This window comes from Zerene cesonia, chromosome 16 (genome assembly GCF_012273895.1).
Source record: "Zerene cesonia ecotype Mississippi chromosome 16, Zerene_cesonia_1.1, whole genome shotgun sequence".
Lineage (NCBI taxonomy): Eukaryota > Metazoa > Arthropoda > Insecta > Lepidoptera > Pieridae > Zerene > Zerene cesonia.
Window position 1 is genome coordinate 7051642 of NC_052117.1, and position 14250 is coordinate 7065891.

At 32.5% G+C, this 14250-nt stretch overlaps 1 non-coding gene across 1 annotated transcript; it reads right to left on the bottom strand.

Moving 5' to 3' along the window:
* Nucleotides 1-5126: 5126 nt before the first annotated feature.
* LOC119833147 lies at nt 5127-5243 on the bottom strand. Its single transcript, XR_005287939.1, has one exon. It is a non-coding gene; the product is annotated as a U5 spliceosomal RNA (small nuclear RNA).
* Between the last annotated feature and the right edge of the window lie 9007 nt (nt 5244-14250).

The window sequence follows — 14250 nt, forward strand, 5'->3', positions numbered from 1 at the left end:
TATCGAAATGCCTTAGTATTCGATGGATTATATATTAACGAAGCATTAGAATTGATTCTTCAGCTTTTTTTAATATAAAATCGCGGACAACCGAGCATGTGGTTCACTTGATGAGGCAATCAGCACCGCTTATGTACATTCACAAAACTATGAGATTTTTGAGGCTGTTATGGCTAAATTGCCCATAGTTTCAACCCTGACAATCCCAATTGCTGCTGTTTTTTCAAGTGGGGAAAGCAAGATGCTTTGCTAAGATTTACAACTTTACAAAATTTCCCTATAATTTTCCACTATTATAAAAAGATTACTAACCTAAAATGTTTGTTTTTTATTACGTGATAATGTTATGTAAATTATTATATTACATGAAAATATTTTCCTGAACTACATTAATTTCCTTCAACATCCCAACAAACTCATATTAAATTAACTGCATTAAAGAAAAATAACATACAATTGCCCTAGAAAATATTTCAAATCGAGTGTATTCCCAACGTTTGATTGCTTCAATTTATTGCGATTTTAAAATATCGAACAAACTCGCGGACAGTCCAACAGCGATTCCAGCAAATGAATCCAAATGGAGTAATTATATCGCACACGTGTTTATAATGCCTTTTCGAACGTTTATGGGATTACCCTCTTTTTAATGGCTATCGGAATATGAAATGTGAAATGCTTCGATTTCATAAATACGCTATAGGTATATAAGTGAAGATTATCTTGCGGCAAATTGTCTATTTTGCCAAAAATGGCTATAACTTTTTTTCAACTGTTATTTGAAATCACAGATTGAATAATACTATAATAGTTCTGGAAAAATTTTGTGTCCATGAGCAGAATCAATCTGGATCTATACATATATAAGATATTGCTTTCATGTGCATTTTTCTACTATTATTAATTCGATTAAAATAATCAGGCCACAGGTATGATGCAAACTCATTCCTAATCCAAATTGTACAATAGTAATTCTAGACTACAAAAACACTATAGTTCACATATTATTTTTTTCAGTGGCGTAAATGGAACCTTCATCCTATAGAGTCAAAGTTATAGTATATAGTGTTACATGTACCAATCTTACCATAGATTTAGATATACGAATCTTACTGCCAATTTCTGATTAAAGGTGATTTTTATGACATTATTTTAACAACATAGCGAGCAATTCTGTGCTGTCATATCTTCAAACGATACGTACTCAAAGTCTACTATAATAATTACTTTCCTTCATCATAAGTATTCAAGTAAATGACGCTTTTAATGAAAATGCTATGTATAACCCGGGTTATTCAAATGTACTTCCCTGAATCCTGCCGCACTCTTCCAATTTCACTATTGCAACTAATTAAAACTTTAGTTAAATCCGACACTGCCATTATACTTTTAGAAATAGCGGGTTAACCTGGTACTGAAGAGGAAAATCAAGGGACGCATTTACACCGTAGTGTCAAATGAAATATTTTCATTGCATTTTTTGTATTATGAGTAATAATTTAAATTTATCACATAATATGAATTATGTCACATGTCGGGCACGCTTCGGCACAAGTTGGGAGAGCTCGTACCGGGAAAGTATTACTTGAACATCATAGTATTCATACCAAATCCTCACATAAAATCGGCCTGAATAGATAGAATAGTATAGAATAATACCATGCTATTGTGTTTCGTATAGTGAGTGGGGGAACCGGAAGCCCATTTCCTTATCCTTATCCTTTCGCAGTTCATTCATTCTTTGTAGTTGTGAATCCTTTCCTTATCCCTTTCCTCTTAAAAGCGGGCAGCGCATTCGCAGAGGTAGTGCTCCGCGAATGTTCATGGGCGGTGGTGATCGCTTATCATCAGGCGAACCACCAGCTCAATTGCCCGCTTATGGCAAAATAAATGAATAGCGTGGTGTGAGAAGCGTTCAACTTTTAGTTGGACGAAAACAGCGACTTAAATGTCTTCCTCCCGAGCCAATTCCATAAGGTACTTATTTAGTCTGTTGACATCCTGATAGTGAATTCCGCGGTTAGAGTAGTTGCCAGTATAATGCACGCTATCTTTCCAATGCAAGACTCATTAAGATTTGAATATTTATAACGCTTGAATGTGCGGCTTCATTCTACGGTAATGTCATTTTTAAATTCCAAGACTAAGTACGTTGGATAGTATAAATGTCGGAACGTTTTCTTGACAATTTCTTCGTTGCTTCAATTAAACTTAGGAGGTTTTAAATTATAATAACGAGTAAGAGAAAATTAGCGTTGTTCCAAATAAGTAAAAAAAGGGAATCAATGAAATTAATATTGCAGTTATTAGGATATATATGGAAACTAAGGACATATATTTTAGTTGTTTGTATTATAGTTATATCAGGTATATTGTATTTTTGCATATACAATGTCAATTCATCAGTTAAACTCAGTTGAATCCAGCGTTACCCTTGCATAACTTAGAACTCAACACATTCGACTCACACCTGAGTTTAATTTGACATCGTGAAATAATTCAATGGCTGCCCTTTGACTACGTGCCATTCAGATCGCGGCATACATAACCAGGATGTCACGTAAGATGCCATGTAATTACGACAAACCGTGCTTGAAATTAATAGTTGGAAGTTACGGTGTCGATTTGCGTTGAATGTGACTTATTTGTGTGGATGTGCTTCTCATCTAGATTAGTAATAAGATTAGTATGCGATGTATAATGTGCTAATTATCGAAAAGAGAAGTAGCAATTGATATTCTAGGGTAATAGGTATGTTAATCAGCAATGATTACTTGAATGATATTTGATTTAACATATATCAATACTAGCTGCGCCCCGCGGTTTTATCCGCGTAAGTCCGTATCCCGTAGGAATATCGGGATAAAGCTATAGTGTTGCCTATATGTTATTCCAGTTGTCCAGCTATCTACGTACCAAATTTCATTGTAATCGGTTTTGTAGTTTTTCCGTGAAAGAGAAACAAACACCCTGACATCCTTGCAAACTTTCGCATTTATAATATTAATTAGGATTCTGATAGCATTCTAATTGTAAAGTTCTAATAATTATTTCTCTATGTCATAGTCGGCAATGGAGCTGGTGGGTCGCCTGATGGTAAGCGCTACTTGTGTCCATGAACATTTGGAGAGGCATAAGGTCAAATCCAGGCCTTATGCCTTTATAAATGGATTGTCAACTTCAAGCTGGATGCGATTAAGATAGGATTGACGAGAAGAATAAGGAAAAGGACTGGGAAGGACAAGGAAAAGGATATGGGCCTCCGGCTCCCCCACTCGCCGAACGAAACACAGCAGTATGCTATTTCGCGCCGGTCTTGTGTGGTACTTCCCCGGTGCGAGCTGGCCCAATTCGTGCCGAAGACGACTACCACATATAAAACTTATATCAATATTCTGATAGCATTCTAATTGTAAAGTTCTAATAATTCTTGATAATAAATAATGGTTGCTGCATAATTGAGATCATTGTGTTGCTAAAAGAAGTACCTATCGTGATACTATTTGTTTGTGACTTCGCGAGTTGATATTTCCATTAAAATAATGTCTCAAGCATTTCTGAGAAAACCAAATTTGTTCAAACTTTAATAAATCGTGTAAGTAATCTGTTTTTGTTATTACATACCAGAGACAAATTTCTAAGATAATTTATTTATAATTCACAAGACGTAATCTGTAAAAACTAGGCTGAAATATCAACAGGGCAATAAAAGCATTTCGTGGAAATGGATAATTCATCACATACCATTGCTGTAATTAAAAGTGTTTCAGTACGAAGAAAGCTAAAATTTCTCAAGAGTCCACTCATTTACAATTACAAGGAACGTACAGCGCTAACATTAGTTCAATTCCCATATAGCTCGTTATACCCACCTACCAGGTATGCGGTCACGTGCGCGGCTAACATCATAAGTTGGGTAATTTGCATACGAACTTGTCAGGGATACCAGGCCATCACATACACCTGTCAGGCCGCTCGAAAATTAGCTAATTATAAAGTGCATTTCCAACATAACGCACGAGTCTTTGGGTTGGAGCTGATCTATTGTGATTGATTTTAGTAAATGAATCTGTTAACAATCATTCTTGGTATAAATATATTTAAAATATATATGTAATGTACAACTTTCCCGTCGATAAAGCATTCTATATTCCTTCCTTCTTAAAAAGCTGCCAATTTTTTTTATGTGAGCAACTGAGTTGCTGGTTCGCCTGATGGTAAGCGACCATCATCGGCCATAAATATTTGCAATTTCTAATTACCCTAATACACACGAGTATTCAGAAACACCATCTCAGTTGCCTGCTATGACGTAAAAAAGGAACCAGTGGACCAATTTCAAACATCCTATCACCGTTCTATTTGTTCGTGATTCCTGACATTTATCACAGGCGAAGCCTGGGCGGACTACTATAATCTGACTAAAAATGAAGTATTCAGTTATTATTCAGTTGCTTCATTTCTAGTCAGACTTTTTGTTACTTATTACTTATTGTGATAATCGAAATTGTACACAGATAGACATAATATTTCATCGCAAATCCAAATCTTTTCTCACATTTTAATAATATAATATGGATGTATAATTGAATTATTATACGCTGAAAGTTATATATCTCTATAAAGAATTTCTTATAAAGAATCTGGGTTAGGCGAATCAATAACGAAATATTATCCTTCTCGTACTTCATACAACGGCGTGAATAAATACAATTTGCAATTTAAATTATTGAAACAGCTTTTTTCCTCTAGTATAATTAGCTTCGGTTGAAGCGGTTAAAACCCGTTATATCCCTCCCGTGTATAAACTTTATTTAGAACATGCATATCAGTGTTTATTTAAAGAAATAATATAAACAGGATTTTGTAGAAATGTAGGTTACATTGAATTATGCACTTGTCCCAATTCATGTGCTTTAAGCTTTTTTGTTCTCATTTAATATTAGCCCATCCATAAAATATTATATTTTATTACCTTTATTTTTATTTATGTTACTGTGAAGGCACGGATTATGTTTAAGTCTTAAGTTACAGACGTACAGTCTACAGACTACACAACCAAGCACTTTAATCCTCATTCTGACTGATCAATATGCTACATTAACATTTAATCTGTCTAATATTTTAACCTTACAGAAGTAAGGTCTTCAAAAATAGAGTTAGACTCATTTGAGTGTTCCCCTCCACGGAAATCTTTAGTAAAAGGCGAAAGATTTATACGTTTTGAAGGGAAACCAGAGTGTCAAATAAGGACGCTTGTTGACATTATATATAAGGAGAAAACTATTGTAATAGCGTTATCTAGAAGTCTTATTTTAAAAAGAGCGACATCTAGTGGCATAATTTGTAATCTTATTGGTGTGCCAAATGTTATTATCTTCTGAATGGATAATTATTAAAAATAAAAACTTTTGCATAAAACGTTTATGTGTAATAAGAATATATTATTACTAATTACTATTTTACTTTCCAAGAAATATGCGTGGAGAACAGTTTCTCGGAATAACTACTTAGGGAATATTTATAGAAATAAATAGTAGTATAAAAATTATGTACCGGGGAAGCACAGAGGTAACAATAGTTAAAATATTGTTTTAATCAGTTAAATAATAAATAACATTCTATAAGTTTGGGTAAATCTATTTGTATAGACAATATATTAATTTTAAAATAACTGTACAATAAAATAACTTGGTATCAGTTGAAAACTTGATAAGCTTTTTGAATTGTACCCCAAAAGTGTATTTTAATGAGATACCTACTGTAAATATAATAAAATGTACTTATTCCATTATTTCAATATTTGCGTTCAATCTAATCCAATTAACCTCTTAGCTTAATTCTATAAATGTTATATTTAATTTCAAACGGCGTAAAAACAGACCGTTTTTTAAACGCATAACGTTTGAACTTATCCAATCTTCACTCATAAAATGTACCTTCCATTTTTTAATATAACAGCCCTCGTTGAAACGGTTAACTACAAAATTTCAGTTCACTGAGTACCTTTAGCCGCGAACTTTAATCTTATACACATATCATAAAAGTTGAGATTACCCAACGGTATAACTTAAACCATTTATTCAGATCAAAGGGCCCCATTCCAAGCAGTCCTTGCTAAGACATACCCTCCCGTTTCCGCATCGCGTCGCATCTACGCATAATATTTTTGGGTCCGGTACCCATAGGTATTGTTTTTTTTTATTTGTATTGTTACTTCTCGATGTAACATTTTAGAGTGTTATAAAAATATTCTGTGATTTCGCATATTAATTAATATCATTAATAACTAAATTAAATAAATGTCTGATCTGTGAGAGTAAATAGTATTTTCAAAGAAGTCGTCATAATGTTTGCTAAGGTCTTAATTACAGTTTAAACTTGTCTGAAATAGTATGGGAACTTAAACAACGTTTTGATTTCATAGAAATATATAATATGAAGAATGTTAGGGATCGTTGTAAGAAATGGAAATAATAAAATATGTTATCTGGACTTATTTCTATCTAAAGAGTATATTGCCGTATTTGATCTTATAATATAATATGAGGTTATGATGATATCGCAGGATAATAATCAAAAAGATTCGTTTCCTACCAGGTTGCCTGGCCGAGATTGATGTTTAGCAATAAGGCCGCCTCTTATACGAAATATTTTTGTATAATTCTTTGTATAAGGTTTACTTTTTATTTTTGTACAATAAAGCATTATAAAAAAATTATTTTAATGTAAACTTTTATTACAATTTACAAGTTAACACTGTTTTACGCTTTGTATGTGTTTTTTATTTAATAAAATATACCAAGAACCTCTCGAGCGTACATTTCGAATTTATATTTTTCTGAAAAATATGAAGTCTTGAAACCAAAATGAAAAGAGTGTACGAAACAATAAATTTTTAATAAATCACACTGACGATTAAATTCGTACAGAACTTCTAAGTAAAATCGGGAGTAAAGCTAGTATAAGATACATGGAGTGAATATTTTACGTGCATAAACTTTGACTTCCTCGAATAGTATGTAAGTTTCAAAGTGACATCAAATAGCAATAAATGCTCGTTCACTGAAAATGTAAATTTTGGGATCAGCGATGCGATAATTCTGGAAGGTAAGATTTAATAATAATGATAATAACGTGTAGAAATTTCTATAGAAAGGGATTTTATAAAATGGCCCGTTTCTTTGATACAATATATAATATATGTTCGCTTAAGGATTATAAAATTCGTGCGTCTAGATATGCTTAGTATTTTTATTTATGAGAACAAACAATGCTTTATATAGAACGCGCTCTGAAACAATTTACCACCCGCAGTTTATTATAATAACTACGAGAACCTTTATAGATTCTATTTGTTCGTAAAATGCTGGAGCGAAAACACTACTTATGCAGAATAATAGCTTACGTACAGAGTGATTTTGACGGTGTATTGCATACTATTATATATAAAACTAGCTGCACGCCCCGGCTCCGCCCGGGTTGTCATTTATCGTAATTAAAATTATTTAAACTATCCTATCTCTCAAGTTGGATCGAACTGCACTTGGCGTGCGAATTTTATTATAATCGGTTAAGTGGTTTAGGAGTCTATTGAGGACAAACATTGTTACACGAGATTTATATATATTAAGATATTCAACATTAGATTAAGTAACGTTCTCCCAACCCCTAGGCGGTATTTATTGTTGATGTCACTTTATATTAATGTTTCTATATACTGGTGAAGCAATTGTTAAAATCATTTTAAATCTTACCCTAAGCGAATTCCTCTTTTTTATCAGCGTAGATGTAGATGTAGAATATACATTACTGTTATGTTACATTCTTGCTTTCCGGAAAGATTAACTGTACGAATAAACATCGTTTAAAACGAGCGACTATTGGTAAATGCATCTTATTAACCATATTAAAGACACAGTTCACAAGAAAGAGCAAAGGATATCCTAAAATGTGCTAAAAATACTCGTATTTCCCCGGTAAATACCTATAGGAAAGTTCCTACATCCAGTAACGAATATAGTCTATGTGTAGTGATCACGGGCCACCGCTTCGATTATGACGTCGAATTCTCTCACTACATTTAACAATTCTTCGCGAACGCCTGAGAAGGCGCCGTTCCAATGACAAAGTTTTCGTACATTTTACCATTTGTTTGAAGGCAATTGAAGTGAATTGTTTTAATGCTGTATATTAGTGAGAAATACTTAAACTAGGCTGGTTAGTGGGGAACTGGTATAACTTTTATTAAAACGTCAATGGATCGATATTGGACTCGCATTTATTTATGTTATTGTAGATAATGGAGCTGATGGGTCGCCAGATAGTAAGTTACCACTTGGTTCTGCAACATTCGCGGTCAAATATAAGATTCTGCAAATGAAAGGGCGATTAAAAGATATAGGTTTATCCCAAAAAAAGAAAAAAAAGGATGAGCATACAAAAATTGAATTGATTTTTTTTTGTATTATGTGCATTACCCTCATCAGCACTGTTGTAATTCACGAAGAAAATCAAATAAACTCCCAGCATGTTCGAAAAAAAAAAAAAACAATCAGCTCACTAGAGTATAGATACTAATCTACTAAGCCGCATTTGGCCTGCCTTCCAAATGTAGTCTCATGATGATGAAATCAAGTAAATTCTTCAAAACGCAATTATTTAACATTTAATACCATAAAAATATTGAGCATTAGTGTAACGAGTTGCAAACTAAACTTTCTTTAAAGTAACTACTCGCTAAGTTTTGAGTAAATTCCATCTTCGAAGTCATGTTGCTTGCCAAATAATTTTGGGTCGTGTAATGAAATTTTGGTTGCATGCTTCGTTTATATATTGTATTTTTTGAACCATGTTGTTTCAATTGTAAGTAAATTTGTATTATAACAAATATTGAACATTTTCCAATATTCAAACCGACATTAATATATACGTGAAGGTAGCTTTTTGATTCACCTTCTTTCTATACGTTATTATAAACATAATTCTTACAGCTTTATAATTATAATCTAGACTAATATTATAAAGAAGAAGAATTTGATATTTCGTTTGTTTGTTTGTTTGTAATGGATAATCTCAAAAACTACCGGACCGATTTTAAAAATTCTTTCACCATTAGTAAGCTGCAACTTCGCTGAGTGACATAGGCTATAAATGTATCACGGGCGAAGACGGAACAAACTGCTAGTCTTTTATAATAACACAGAACAATGGTAAAAAGGCGGTGTTACAATGTAACCCGATTGTATAAATAATTTATAATAATCATTTTCTATAATGTACGAATAATATTATTTCTTTACATTACCCGGATAAATAGATCCATCCGAAAGAAAGAATATTCTTAAAAGCTGAACTGATCAAGTTTAAAAGTATAAAAACTAAGGTACACTTTAATCCTGAAATCTATACTTCCCCGTAACTTCTTTAAAAAAAAACTTTTTATAAAGCAGGTTTTTTGTAATGTATAAAAATAGCAACGCTCTTTATTAATTAAAACTTTATTTCACTGTCTTTACTTTAATCTTCTTGTACATATTTATCGATTTATTTAAATAAAGCGCAAAACTTTGACGTCCAATTAACTATTGTCCTGTACCTATTCTAAAGTGTTTAATAATAAAAAGTAAAAGTGCATGTTTCTCCTATATTAAATTATTTTTTATGCATGTATTAATATGTTTTTTTAGGAGGCCAATATATATATAAATCATGTATTCTAATATATTAGGTATCTGTACGGCTGAACCAAACCTTAACAACGATAAAAAGAAATTATTCAAATCACAATAAAATGGCGCAAATATTTAGTATCTGTATCCACACTGTGCCAAGCGAAGTCGAGAAAACGATTGCCAAATTAAGATATTTTGTTATATAGAACTAATAAACGATGTTCACTATGTAATCATAAAATTTTCATGCAATGAGGAAATTGTATGATTCTTTGATATCTTCACTAATATTATAAAGAGGTAACTTATGTATGAACCCTCATAGGAGGCCTGTGTCCCAGCAGTGGGAACATATATAGGCTGATGATGATGATGATGATGATGAACTTATGTATGTTTGTAATGTTTTCACGCAAAACCAGTGGACCGATTTCAAAAATTCTTTCACCGTTAGAAAGCTGCAATTCCACTGATTTATATAGGCATATGTAGCCGCGGGAGAGGCCTTGACGAACAGCTTATTTTAAATATGCTGTTAAAACTACAACGAAGGAATATTTATAGTATAATGATAAAAAGGTGGCAGAGCAAACAAGTCCATAATAGTTAGAATTTTTGGGATATATTAGTGATAATATACATTTATTATTTATCATACAATTCATATATCAGAAAAAATAGTGATAAAACAATATTTATAATAGTAATAGGCGTTGGTCGGGTTGCAAGCTGTAACGTAGCATGGGTAAAGAAGAAGTTACCGAATGGTAAAAGTACTTATAGCATCGGTGTAGTGGATTTGGTAAAACTCTTTAGTTCCTCTTCTTTATAACATTACACTTTATATATTTGTAGTGTATACATGTGGGTAGTACGTTTGTCAGTTTGCTACGGACAATAAAAGTGATTGCATCAAGCCACGTGTTTTGTTACCAATTTAGCCCCAAACACTATAAAATTGTACCAGGGTTTAATAATAATTCTTAGCATACCACATAAATTATTGCGTTCAACCCTTCGCTATAAAGGAACTTTGATCTGTATGTACAAAAGGTGCCTTCGGTAATTTTCCACATGATCCGTTCGAGTTTTCCCCAGTTTTTCGTAACTCGAGTGCGGGTGATTGGCCTGCGCAGAATTCTAATAAAACTTCGGTATATTCAGTTATCTAAGCAGCACTTGACTTTATAGGGGCTCTGAGCACCACTCGATTTAAACATCTCATTTCGAGTAATAAATACTTATAAAAATTCGATTGGGAAAATAGTGTATATTGGGCCCTTGATGTGAAATTTATTCATAAATTATATAATAGCGTTTTTTAGTAATAAGAATTTTGAATATTGAAAAGTTATTCTAAATAGTATATAGAAAATTGTCGTATTTATATAACGATTGATTAAGATTTTTATAAATGCATAAAAACTATAAAATTTCAAATTTTTTTATTAACTCTTATGCAATAGTGCGATTTTGTAATATCGCATTATATAATACATAAAATAATTCCTTAAATGTCTGCAACAATATTTCCATATCAAAACTCTCTTGTATTACAACATAAAGTACAATATTATATATTAAATGATTGTAATTTTACATTCATTCTATAAATAATATAACTTTTCATTTAAATTTTTACAGTTTTCTAATTTGTAAGATAATTGTGATTCATAATAATTGCTGTACATAATTATATTAAATGGCATTCGTTTTATATTTATACGTCAACGCGTTTAGTTCCAGCGCCAAGGTGCTGAGTTCAATTAATTATATTGCAATTTAGGCCAGCTTAAACAGTAAAATTGTTGAATTTTTTTAACAAATTAAATTGAAACAAACGAATCGCGGACGATTAAATTTTCGTGATTCAATAAATTATAAACACAGAAACTCTTAATTAAATCAGGAAACTTCCGATCCATTTAAATGACTCTGTCAAATTTCAATCGTGGATTGTCCATAAACATTCAGAAGAAAGTTTGTTGAAATCAAAAGAGTCGGTTACAAGATCTGAGACATTTAAACTTCACTGTTATTGTAGTGAATTTTCGATAATTTGCGAGTTCCTTCGCGGAAGTTCCATTTTGTTCTACGAGTGAGTGTATTGGAAAAGTTTTTTGCGTAATTCTTTTAGAATATAGACTTTGACGTAGTTAAAGCCCTTTTAATACTTTTTGGAACGTCAAAGCGGCTATAGGGTAGACGCAATATGGAGTGCTAGTGGATCATCGTTTTAGTGTAAAGAAAAACGTTCTTTAGATTAAAGTACGCTCATTGGTTGAGTATAGAGAAAGAGTACTAAATCATAATACGAGATTTATATTTATTCAGGAAACAAAACGTTATGATAGTTTTCGATTGGCTATATTATACTAATAAACCACAGCTAAAATTCCCAGATATGCTTTAAAAATGTGAATACCATTTTATGTACGCAACGATATTTGCTATTTCACATTTTCAGGCGCTGTTATTTTAGTACTTCAGCTGTAGTATCATCGACATTACACCCGAATTTTATTTTTTTTACCGTAATTTTTTTTCATAAAAAAAAAGTTGTTTATATAATTTCACTAAAAGTTATAATATTAAAATTGATTTCCATATAAAATAAGGTGTTAATAGTTGTGTATGAGATGTGTCGTATTGTCATTTATTACAAATTTCTATTCGTAACCATTTTTTATTTCATTATGGTACCATCTTCGTCCCGTAGTACCGTCGGAGGCATAAATTAGTCAGGTAAATTGACCGTCGTCAACAAACATAATGTGACACCTACGATAGTCGCTAACTATCCCTTTTTTATCCACATTACAAAGGTTAAATAACATCCTCAAAATGTTGTTAAATACTTAACATTTAAACCGCCTCCTTGGTACAGTGGTTAAAGCTTGAGCGTAGAACCGACGCACAAAAAAAAAACGTCTCGGTCTGGCAGGACACAGAAGGCTGATCACCTACTTGTCCATAAAAAAAATTGATCAGTGAAACAGATGTATATCATCTGCCCCACTAGGGGGCACGGGACTTCACTTTATACATTTAAACACAATTTAAATTAATGTTTTTCATATACTCAAACATTTTGAGCAGGTCAGTAATTATTGCATAGGTAGGTTTCGAACAAAGGGAAATTAGTTAAATTAAATGAAATAAGCATGTATTAGCGTTGTTTATTGTTTATTGAATGGAATGGTAATACACTTACACTTATAGGTACTAAATAAGCAAGTTAAACTTTAACTAATAGGTACCAAAAGGTACGGAACAAATTTGACGAATCTCTTTGATTGGTTGTTAAGTAGGACATTAATTAGGATTGACGAAGGGAACTTTTTAGGGGTGGCCCTTCACGATGTAATTAATCGGTTTCCTAATTGGGGTTTTTAGCAGCTTTTATATTCCCATCAACCCTTGCGGAAATGCTACAAGGTTGAAATTCTAATTGGAGACCTGAGACGTTGTGAAGATGTAACTGTTTTGGTTATGAATATTTTTAAATATGACTGTATTTTTTTGTCTATATTATCACAGAACTTTTACTGAACACAGAACTTTAACAGCTGGGGACAATGGTTAAATTTGGTTCTAACAACTTGAACGCGGTTTTGATTTTTGTTAAAAATAATAATTAAAGGAAGCGAGTTCCCGTGTCTTCATGTGGAATATGGGGCAAATGCATTGAGCATCTAGCAATAGGTGATCAACTTTCTGTGTCCTGTTTGACTGAGACAAGTTTTTAATTAGTCCCCACCGGGAATCGAACCCAGGACCATTCCGTTATACAGACACGCGTTAACCACTAAACCAAGGAGGTGGTCACAAATAATTATTAACGTATTTAGAAATAATTATAAAGTATTTAATGATAATTTCTTTTAGTCTTGAATATGATAATGAGGAGAAAAGTTCCGGTGGGGCGGCGTGGAATGTGGAACGCTCACGCCGCTCAGCTTAACCGTCCTGGTTAAGCTGCTACTCCACCTCGCTGCAAGTTTGCGTCTGACCTGACATTAGGCTGCTGCCGAGAGGGTAGCCAATACCAACCAGCAGCTCCCTGCTGGCCTGGCCCCTTATCTAAAGCGGCTTGACAGAACACATGATTGCTTCTCCGAGGGCCGTGGATATCAACACGCTTCAATGATTATGAATGAATCACTTGTGGAGTATCGTGCATATTTTTTGTGAGCTAATAAACAATAAGCTATAAACTAATTTTTAAAATTGTTATTCTTATGAGCATTTTACAATAAAGTATTTTTATTTATTTAGTTTGAGACACGACATAAGATTTTTTCTATTACTTTTCCTAGATAGACAAATAGATAGACAAGGTAACGTTAATATTTATAATATAATAGTGAGGATTTAATTATTCAGTAATCAATGCGAAAAGTAATGACACTTATATATAAATTATTCATTTGAGATATATTCCCGTAAAGAGCCGAAAGCCTATTTAGTTATTAATAAAAGTACTCAGTATAGCACTCTATTATTTACAAAACGTCCTAACCAATACTCGGCATTTCGTAAACCTACTTGTTGATAAAAATATAGAATATATTAT